Below are 10,675 nucleotides of genomic sequence, written 5' to 3'. Positions count from 1 at the left end.
CATACTATCTATGCATCGGTCGCATTGTTTGTCCCCGGTTTTTAATATACATATTATGATTTCTTTACACGTAAAATATTGGAGAATTGATTTAAATTTTAATAAGATGATTTTGGGAAGATACATTTGTCTAACTTGTAAGTACTTTGTTTATACCTATATGTGTTATATTACTTTTTATTTTTACTCTTATTTTAAACTAAAAATGTTTTGAATTTTATAATGCTTCTTTGTATATATAAATTATACCAGACCATCCTTTCTGTGATATTTTCTAGTCAATAACTTTTAGTAATGCTCATCTTTCCTTTATTTTGTAAACACCTTCATCAATGTTGCAAATGATGTTTTCCGTAAATTTTGTAGAGCCCTGAGGATGGAAATAAATTTTTCCGAAACGTCGGCGAACTAACAGAGTATCATTTTCCTGTTTCTCTGATCCTACACCACCAATCTATAGTGAAATTAAATTTTGGATCACCACTTCAGATCTTGCGAAATGATAAAGTTTGACCATAAATGAAATTGTCACAGTTTTCGTTTTGGAATGTGTCAAATCCCAAAAAGGAATAGCAGAAACGGTCCAAAGCTTTTTGCATGAAATTTGTAACAAAACTGAATTGATGTTCATCCTCCAATCTAGCGATTGATCAAGCCAAGTAGCTTGACATTTAAACCAACTACTCGACTTGAAAATCAAGCTCGTGAATAATTACATATTTGAGCTAGACATGATTTCAAATATTTATTGCTTGACTTGATATCAAGCTACTTGATATTACTTGAGCTTGGTATGCACACGTCACACGGTATATATTTCTGAAATCTTGTGCGCGCTTTGACTAAATAAGAGGATTCCTCGAACGTCGAGAGAATGAAGCATTCGCCATTGTGACTTTTGTGTTTTCTCACATTTCTATGAAATCTGTTGGTAGATTTTGGTAGTTTCAGGAATATCTTTCCAAACTGGTCCAAAATGGCCAAGGATTTTGTATCAACGGCAGCATCTTCATCCTTCAGCTCCTGTTGAAAGACAATTTTCCAGAGCTGCTCTTACAGTTACTAAACCCCGCAATAGGTTAGGCGACAAATCTTTAAGATGCTTCATGCGTCTTAGATCCTGGATGGAAAATTATGAAATCAAACAAATCCTGGAGGTTTCTCAATATTAAGAAACTTAATTTTTTTATTTTTTTTTATTTTGTTATGATTTATAGTGATTTAATTTATGTTTCTTTTCCACAAAAGTTGATTTTTTCGGTTCTTTCATACAATAAGTTTATAAATAAAAGTGTTTCTTGCAAGTTTCATTCTCATTTCATCATTTTTTTTATTGATGTGACACTACACAATAAAACTGGTAAAAATCAACTTGAAAATCAAGCCATGCCGTGAATCCCTACTGCAAGCACAAGAAAAGGAAAACAATCCATGAATTTCCAAGGGAAAGCGTAACAAAATTTTTAAATTAATTTCTAGAAAGCCTTGACCACCCAGCCCATTTTCCAGATCTGGCCTCCAGTGGTTACTGGCTTATTTCAGAACTCAAAATAATGCTCCAAGGAAAGAAATTTGGATTAAATGAAGATGTGATTATCGATATTTAAGCCTATTTCGAATGCAGAGAAAAGTATATAATACAGAAAACAAGTTAGAGGAGTTTTGGTGTAAATGTAACTCTTGAAGGTAACTTTGTTGTAGAATTTCTAAGAAAAACTTCACTTTTACTGGCTGGTCTGAGTACTTATTGAGTTGAGTATTCCGTTCTTTTAATAAGCATAATTGGTAATGTGTTGTCCGCACATTGAAGAGGCACATGACTTGGCTGATGATTTATGTATAATGAACTGACGGAAGTTATGACAACAGCCTCCTGATGATCTCCAAAAGCACAATAGGCTCAAAAAAATCCTTACGTCAAGCGGGCACTTACGGTTTCTTTTTAAGATGCCTGATTAAATGAGAGATAACAAGTAAGGTATTTTGTATAAATCTTAAAAACACTCTTTTGAGTTGTAAGATTAAATATCATTCAAGAAGTATCTAATTAATAGGATAAATTATGAGACAGATACTTAGATATGAACAACGTGCTATGGAGTAACTACTATAAGTACTTTTAACTGACAGTTTTTCTCACAAGACCAAAAGGTATAATCGAAAAAGACATTCAAGCTTCAAATGTTATTCAACAATTTCATCATTGCAACCAGAAAAATATTAGCGGAGTCAATATTCAACCAAAAGTTGAAAAAAATAACTACTCAGTCTAAACCACTATATTCTGATGAATGACTTCCGGGCAATTTATTTTCATCCTTCATACCGGTAATTCCAACTGCAACAGTTACCAACTTCGCCATCCAAGGAATCTTTTGAACTTATATCCAGTGCTGCCATCCGAACCCATCCCGAGACGAAAGCTCTCATTCTGAATGGATTCCCAAACGATCTTTCAGGCTTCAGCCAAGGCCATTGTTTCTTGATTTCCGTGCAGCGAGCGTTTCTCGCAGATATTCATCCCTGTCCCCGAATGAATAAATATTCCAGTTTGGTAGTTCTTTCCATTTAAAAAGTTACCCGACCATACGACGCAGAGATGGGAAAATGGGCAATCGGTGCAAATTTGAAAACTTCGCCGAAGGCATGGCTGACTCCTGTTCCACTCAGCACGCTACATACAAAGTATTTCCTGCCTGCGGTTCGGCCTTAATGCAGCCTGCAGGACTATAGCTGGTTCTGCTAGTGGATGAATTTGCTGGGTTTTATCGGATGAAAAGGCTGCTGCCATATGGAGGTATATTATTACGTCTAGGTTGATGAATGACTGCACTCATCAAGAAAAACTTAATATAAATAAGCGAGGCTCGTTTCATAGAGAAACGGAGATAAAGGGTTTCTAATAAGATTTCGAAATGAAAAAACAAACTAATATATTTTAGGAGAAATCAATGGACGTTTAGTTTATTGAAAAGGGGAAGGTATGCCTAGGGATTCACGGCTTGGCTTGATCTTCAAGCAACTTGGTTTCTGCTTGACTTGATTTCAAGTCAAGCTCAAGTGTAGTAGTTTTTCAATCCCGAGTCAAGTCAAGTATTTATTTATCAAGTAGGTACTTGAATCATATCAAACTACTTGATTTTAAGTAGTTTTATGGTGTACATGGGCGCCCGCAGAAATTCTTCTCAGGGGGGGCAAAATGAAAATTATTGAAAAACGATAAGGCGTCCATGGTTGTCTTTGAAAACCGGAAAATTGTTGAGAATCCATTACTTCCCTTTTTTCCATGCACTTTGGATTGAGAAAGTAATATTGAGGGTGTTGTGATGAAAAATGAGGCAATCAAAACCTCAGGGGGGGGGCATCTTATAGATTTGTTGTCTAACCTATTGCGGATTTTTATAACTGTAAGAGTAGCTCTGGAAAATTGTCTTTCAACAGGAGCTGAAGATGCTGGCGTTGATAAAAAATCCTTGGCCATTTTGGCAGAGTTTGGAAAGATATTTGTGAAACTACCAAAATCTACCAATAGATTTCATAGAAATGTGAGAAAACTTCTAATGAAGTCTGGCGAATGCTTCAGTCTCTAGGCGCTCGAGGTATCCCCTTATTTCGTCTAAGCGCGCAAGAGATTGCAGAAATATATGCCGTGCGACACTAGCATATCAAGCTCAACTAATATCAAGTAGCTTGATACAAGTCAAGCAATAAATATCTAAAATCAAGTCAAGTCAAGCTCAAGTATGTAATTTGTCACGAGCTTGAGTCTCAAGTCAAGTAGTTGGTTGAAATATCGAGCTACTGGGCTTGATGAATCCCTAGGTATGCCATCAACGATGGAAAACGTTTCAGTGAAAATAAATGAATAAAGAAATAAAACAATATTAGCCGAATGAGCTCTACAGCTACGATTACTGCACCATATTCTTTTCCTGAGATTTTCTAAGATCAATTTGCACATGTGCATCTGTATGTCCTCCATAACTTCTTGAATTCTATCTTCAATATATATGAATTGATTGTGGAGCATTGGCATAAACCTTATCTTCCATGTGGCCTCTAAGAAAACAGTCTAAAGTTCTTAAATCATAAAATCCTTGTAGCCAAATGTCATCACCTCTTAGAAATACAATACGTCCAGGAAAGTGATCATATCGTTGATTGTGTGGCATGTAGCGCAGTCTTGTTAAAAATAAACATAATTCATATTTATATCTTCCAATTCAAATGTGGTCTACCTAATCCCCAAGATCGGCGAAGAATTAACAAACCCGGATCTTGAATTTGAATTTGGACTGTGGCTATTTCTATTGAGATATTATACAACTATGTTGAACTATTTTCTTGACATACAACTATGTCATCATAGAGATCCGCATCTAATCTCAAATCTAGGTATTCAGGACGTTGAGTGAAGATTCTAGTTATTTGAAATAATTCAGACAAATTTGAATGCTTGGTATTCTTCGATTATCTGATAATGGCATATATCGAAAGGAACGAAATCTGACCTTTCTAGCAAGCATTGATTATTTATTATTTTCATATTCTTCTTCATTCTTAAGAAAATTGTTCCAAAGTAGTGATGAATGATATTCTGATGTTGAGAGAGCATCCTTGTTGAGAGTACCATTTAGTGCCTCTGAGACTCTGTGGCCTGTGGTTTTCATGGCATGTCACTACTTTATAGATTAATTGACCAGCAGAAGTTTTAACTCCAGATTTGTCTTCAGAAGACATAATTTCACATAGTTATTTTCATATTGGTTTTCCTCCAACGTTTTCAAAGCTGAATTCAAGAGATGACGATGAATATTAATCTTCATGCAATATATCTATTCAGATCATTTCTAATTTCATATTCCAAAAGCAATAAAATATTGTGTTCCACTTGGCATCGAACTCGGATATTTGTCGAAACCAAATCCCAATTTTATTGACCCAGCCTTTGAGCCTTGAAACGTACTTTAATTGGAAATAAAAGCAATTTGAATCGTTCTTTTTTTCTTTTTCCATGCAATAAAAGCTATATTCATACGGATTTATTACTTTCATTTCGTGAATTCCGTTATTATTCTTTGAACATATTAATTTCGGTGAAAAATCCTCTTTTTGCTCCATTATTTTTTTTAATGAACACAGAATTTCAAAAGCGAAATAAGTGATACTCTATTAATTATCAGCGTGGTGGAAATAATGTTTTTTCAATAATTGCAAGTATCCTACCCGACCCAACTGAAATTTAAAATTGGTTTCTGATTCAGAATGCAACATTTTGTAATGATCGTTAAAAAGATCAAGGATTTTATTATAAAGCGTTTAGTACGTACGGAAAAAAAGAAAATTACCAGCAATAAGCCAATAAGTTCAACTCAAGAATAGGTATTCTTCAACAAAATATAATCTAAAGGGTGTTTCTTTTAGAGCTATAGAACTTTCAATTGCAATAAAACAACGATGGATTATTCGATTGACACGAATTTTATTTTTCCGGAAAATGATCTTGTGGCAATACATTTTCGAAATGATTTCTGACATATGACCGCCACGGCTGGCTCGGATGTTGTCCAATCTGGACGTCCAATTTTCGATGACTTTTTTCAACATTTGTGGCCGTATATCGGCAATAACACGGCCAATGTTGTCTTCCAAATGGTCAAGGGTTTGTGGCTTATCCGCATGACCGATGACTTCACATAGCCCCACAGAAAGTAGTCTAGCGGTGTTAAATCACAAGATCTTGGAGGCCAATTCACAGGTCCAAAACGTGAAATTAGGCGGTCACCAAACGTGTCTTTCAATAAATCGATTGTGGCACGAGCTGTGTGACATGTTGCGCCGTCTTGTTGGAACCACAGCTCCTGGACATCATGGTTGTTCAATTCAGGAATGAAAAAGTTAGTAATAATGGCTCTATACCGATCACCATTGACTGTAACGTTCTGGCCATCATCGTTTTTGAAGAAGTACGGACCAATGATTCCACCAGCCCATAAAGCGCACCAAACAGTCAGTTTTTCTGGATGTAACGGTGTTTCGACATACACTTGAGAATTAGCTTCACTCCTAATGCGGCAGTTTTGTTTGTTGACGTAGCCATTCAACCAGTAGTGCGCTTCATTGCTAATGAACGTATTGCGCGATACGTATTCCGCACAGAATCATTATTTTCGAAATGAAATTGCACTATTTGCAAGCGTTGGCCAGGCGTGAGTCTACTCACGATGAATTGCCAAACCAAACTGAGAATAAATCACTTGACAGCTGTCAAATCGGTCGCCATCTTGAACAGTAATGCCAACTTAAAGTTATATACCTCGAAAAAAAACACCCCATACTTCGAAACTGAAATAACTATAAACATATTAGCTGCAAGGAATGTTAAAACTTTAAAATTTATAAGCTAGTGAACATAATTTGTTTCGATATTATAAATGAGCAAACAACTTTTTTATTGAAAAATATACAACGACTTAAACAAATATTTCCTCATCCTTTACCAAATTTTATAGTCGTCTTTCGATTTCTTTTATCACATTTTTTGTACCTGAATTCATATGAATACTTTGTACCATTTGTAGAACCTTCAATATTAAAAGTATGAAACTTGTTTTGATAAAAATCTCACCAATTATAGACCTCTTATGTTTTCATGACATATCAACTTAAGGGTTAATTGAGTTATCTTGAATTTTTTCTTGGAAAATTTTTCTCATTTTTCTATGCGCAACAATGTGCTTAATATCCTCGCATTCTGTATAAAAAAAGTGAACAGCTCGAGAAGGAATGTTTATTATTTCATTCCCGTCTTCCACATTTTTCGATCTTCAAGAAACATGGGCGCCTCTAATTAAACTGTATACTTCAAAAAGTTTTCCCTCAGCTTTCCAGTCGACCCCACTCTGTGAGCTGCAAATCTTTCCAATTTGTAAGAGAAGTTTCCACAAATGATGCGACAAATTACGACGTAGCACACAACTGTTGTCGGGCTTTGTTGTGCAGGTGCGTGGACCCCAAACACTCTTGGGACGAAATTACTCTCGCTTCATTTGAGACCAGCAGTTGGAGTCTCTTGACTCTGGCAGATTTAATACTCGAGATTGAAAAGTAAATAAGAATTGTGAGGGAACAGCGTTGGGAATTGTTGGGATCTCGATGGCGAAGTTTTACACGGTGTGTTTTTGAATCGATGCGTTGAACATTTGGCACCAACAAGACATTTACTTTTATACATAAAAATCAGCAGGAGATTCCACAAGAAATATCTATGAAAAATGCTAATGCAAGTTTTTTTCGAGTATAACATATTTTTTTTTTGTTGGTGCCTAGGATTTAAGAGCTGATTTCAACTATATTTGAGACTCTCAATCTGTACAAGCAATCCGTTTTTCTCTATCAGCTCTACTTTTTTAGATACATCAACTTATCTTCCAATAATGGAACCATTGCCTGTCAGGTACCTGAACTGACCCTTTTAATCCCTTAACTCGGGTAAGTAAGAGAAAAAATCATACTTCCTGCGTTACAAATAAAATTCGGCTTAATAAAGTAATTTGTAAAGGCTCTTGATAAGAATGAGTCATGTTTTGCACATATAGGGGTAAAAATGAATCAGTTGAACACAGAAAAACTCAAAGCAGGAATATTTGGCGGCCCACAAATAACACAATTGATTAAGGATCCTGCCTTTATAAATTCAATGAATCAAGTTGAACGAGAAGCTGGTACATCATTTGTTGCAGTTGTAGAAAATTTTCTAGGCAAACATAAAGCTCAAAACTATGGTGAAATGTTAAACAAGATGCTTAACAGTTTCAAATCTTCAGGGTGCAATATGAGTATTAAAATACACTTTTTACACAGCCACTCAGACCGTTTTACAGAAAATTTAGGAGACATGAGTGAGGAACAAGGTGAAAGATTTCAGCAAGATATCAAAGTTTTGGAGGACCTCTAACAAGGAAGATGGGACATGCACATGATGGCAGATTACTGCTGGAGTTCAAAAAGGGACTGTTTAAAAAAACATTCAAGAATGTCTCGGGAAAGAAGCTTGTATTGTTGTATTTGGCACCCTAAATTACCTAAACGGTTGCATTTAGAGCTTTGATGAAAGTTGAAATAAAAAATTCGAGCAAATTTACCGAAAGCCGATTTCATTTCTTCCCCAAACGATATTATTTTCAATAATAAACCAAATTCATTATTTTATTATACAGACTGGCCATTTGAAAACGAAACAGACAAGATTACAGACGAAATAAAGTTTTTCGATAGAAATGCTCGGACAGGTTGATTTCTGTTTCGAGAAGGACAACTTAAGATGTAGGTTACGGACGCATAGCGCTTCAAACCTTGCTACTACAACCCTCACCCCCAAATTTTGAATAGAGAAGATGGGGTGAGTGATACCTCATTTGAAAGGTATTTTTATACTGATTTCAGCATAGTACTTGTTTTTTCATTTTATGCATTAGTTCTCGAAATATTTTTAACTAAGTATTTGAAAATGAAGTAGTGTTTTCATGGCACTTGTAGTGTTTTGTGAAAAATCGACATTTTGAGCTTCAAAACACCATGTCTGTGGCTTCCTTCCTAACTAACTAACGCATGAATATTTCGAGAACTAATGCATAAAATGAAAAAACAATTACTGTGCTGAAATCAGTATGAAAATACCTTTGAATTGAGGTATCACTCACCCCATCTTCCCTATTCAAAAATTGGGGGTGGGGGTTGTAGCAGCAAGGGTTGAAGCGCTATGCGTCCGTAACCTACATCTTAAGTTGTCCCCCTCGAAACAGAAATCGACCTGTCCGAGCATTTCTATCGAAAAACTTTATTTCGTCTGTAATCTCGTCTGTTTCGTTTTCAAATGGCCACCCTGTATATGATATGATGTCTATATTTTCAGAATGAATATAACCAACAAAACATGATATAACAAAAGATTTGATTCGATACACGGAGCAGTAGAAATTCTAAATTCTCCAAAAAAATTTTCTACCAATAAACATCTCTGTTCTGACAAATAACCCAAACAAAGCCTACTTCGAACATGGATTTCCACAATGAAGGGGAAAAAGCGTAACAAGTTCCAAAAAAAGGATCCTATTCATGTTTGATAAAAGCTTATTGTTCCATCAACGACACATATTATTCTGTAGAGAATAAACCTCACTTCAATGTACAACCATAATAGGCATTCATAACCTGAATTTCGGTTATGAATATTATGGGTGATGATATGATTCATTTTCCTAATGAAAGTAGGTGTAATGAAATTGACGACGTTCTTTCAAAATCGAAAAATATCATCAGGAATCAATAAAAAGCTCATTATAATTATGCATCTGGAAAATTTACCACATTCTGATTGGATTTTTTATATGAAATCTTCAATTGAACATTATTGAAAATGACATATGCTCCCTCTATCTATGCTCCCTCTATCTCAGAGGATTATTTCTCATAATTCGAAAAGTACAGAATATCGTGAATAATGATGGAGCAATCTATCGAAGAATAAAATTCAGTGATATAATATCTTCAGTATTATTAATCTCAAGAACGATTTCTGACTTCTTTATAGTTTTAAGTAACCACCTATTAGTGAATGACAAAATATGCAAATGCATTCAAATGTACTGCAACCGACATCCAAGCAGAACGGAGAAAGATGTATATGCAAATAATAATTTTCACGGTGGTTTAGAACTAATCAATTACAACGACAAATTAAGTTGGAAGTTTGTCTAACCAGAACTTTGCGGAAGATAGATTCTAAGACCTTGGGTTAAATGAAGACTTCGTGATATACTTCGAATTGAATCAGTTTGGGTTTACAAAAGGAAGTTTCTATCTTTCCTCTAGTATAAATGGAAGTTTGCCCAGAATACATAATTTCTGTCATCTCTCCGAAGGAAATTCAGATCATTCATAACTTAGGGAAAATAGAATGGGAAAATCGCTAAAGGTTAGTTGGGAAAATGTATTTATTCTTCGAATCAAAAGTCGCGGGGATATTATTGAAAATGTGAACGAATACAGGCTGTTACTCCCATACAGGTCACATTTCAAATTTCTCGTCGAAATAACTAAATTGGAGCATTTTACAACATAATTGTTGAATATCTGTCGATATTTAATTAAAATATTTATATAATTTGATATAAATCGGGTCATTCAATTTGGAATGAAGATCGCTACAAGTTAACCTTAATTCGTTTATTATTATTATAACTCTGTTACAACTAAAATGCAGATCGGCACATATCACATATGCGCAACTGCCGTTGCTATGGATGCAATATGTAACAATAATAGACAATAGTATAAAGTTCGATATAAAACTGAAAGATAAAACTCCTATTTCAAAACACACATGATTTGAAACATTTACTAAAAAATTCAATGAAAAATTGTCCAAATTCCTATAAATTTTCAATATTCAAGAAAGCTGCACTCATGTTTCGATTCTTCCACTGTTCCATTGGTGCCAGAGCGACTTGGAGATTTGTACGCTGAATCCCATAGTTCCGAGTGAATTTTCCAAACCTGTATATCAATTTCATGCCCATCGGACTATACATTCTATATCTGGAAAATTTGAAATTCCTATTGCGTCATATGTGACCCACTCAGAACACCTATACCAAATTTCTTCAAAATCGAA

Source organism: Harmonia axyridis, chromosome 2 (assembly GCF_914767665.1).
Source record: "Harmonia axyridis chromosome 2, icHarAxyr1.1, whole genome shotgun sequence".
Taxonomy (NCBI): Eukaryota; Metazoa; Arthropoda; class Insecta; order Coleoptera; family Coccinellidae; genus Harmonia; species Harmonia axyridis.
Note: the sequence above shows the minus strand (reverse complement) of the source record.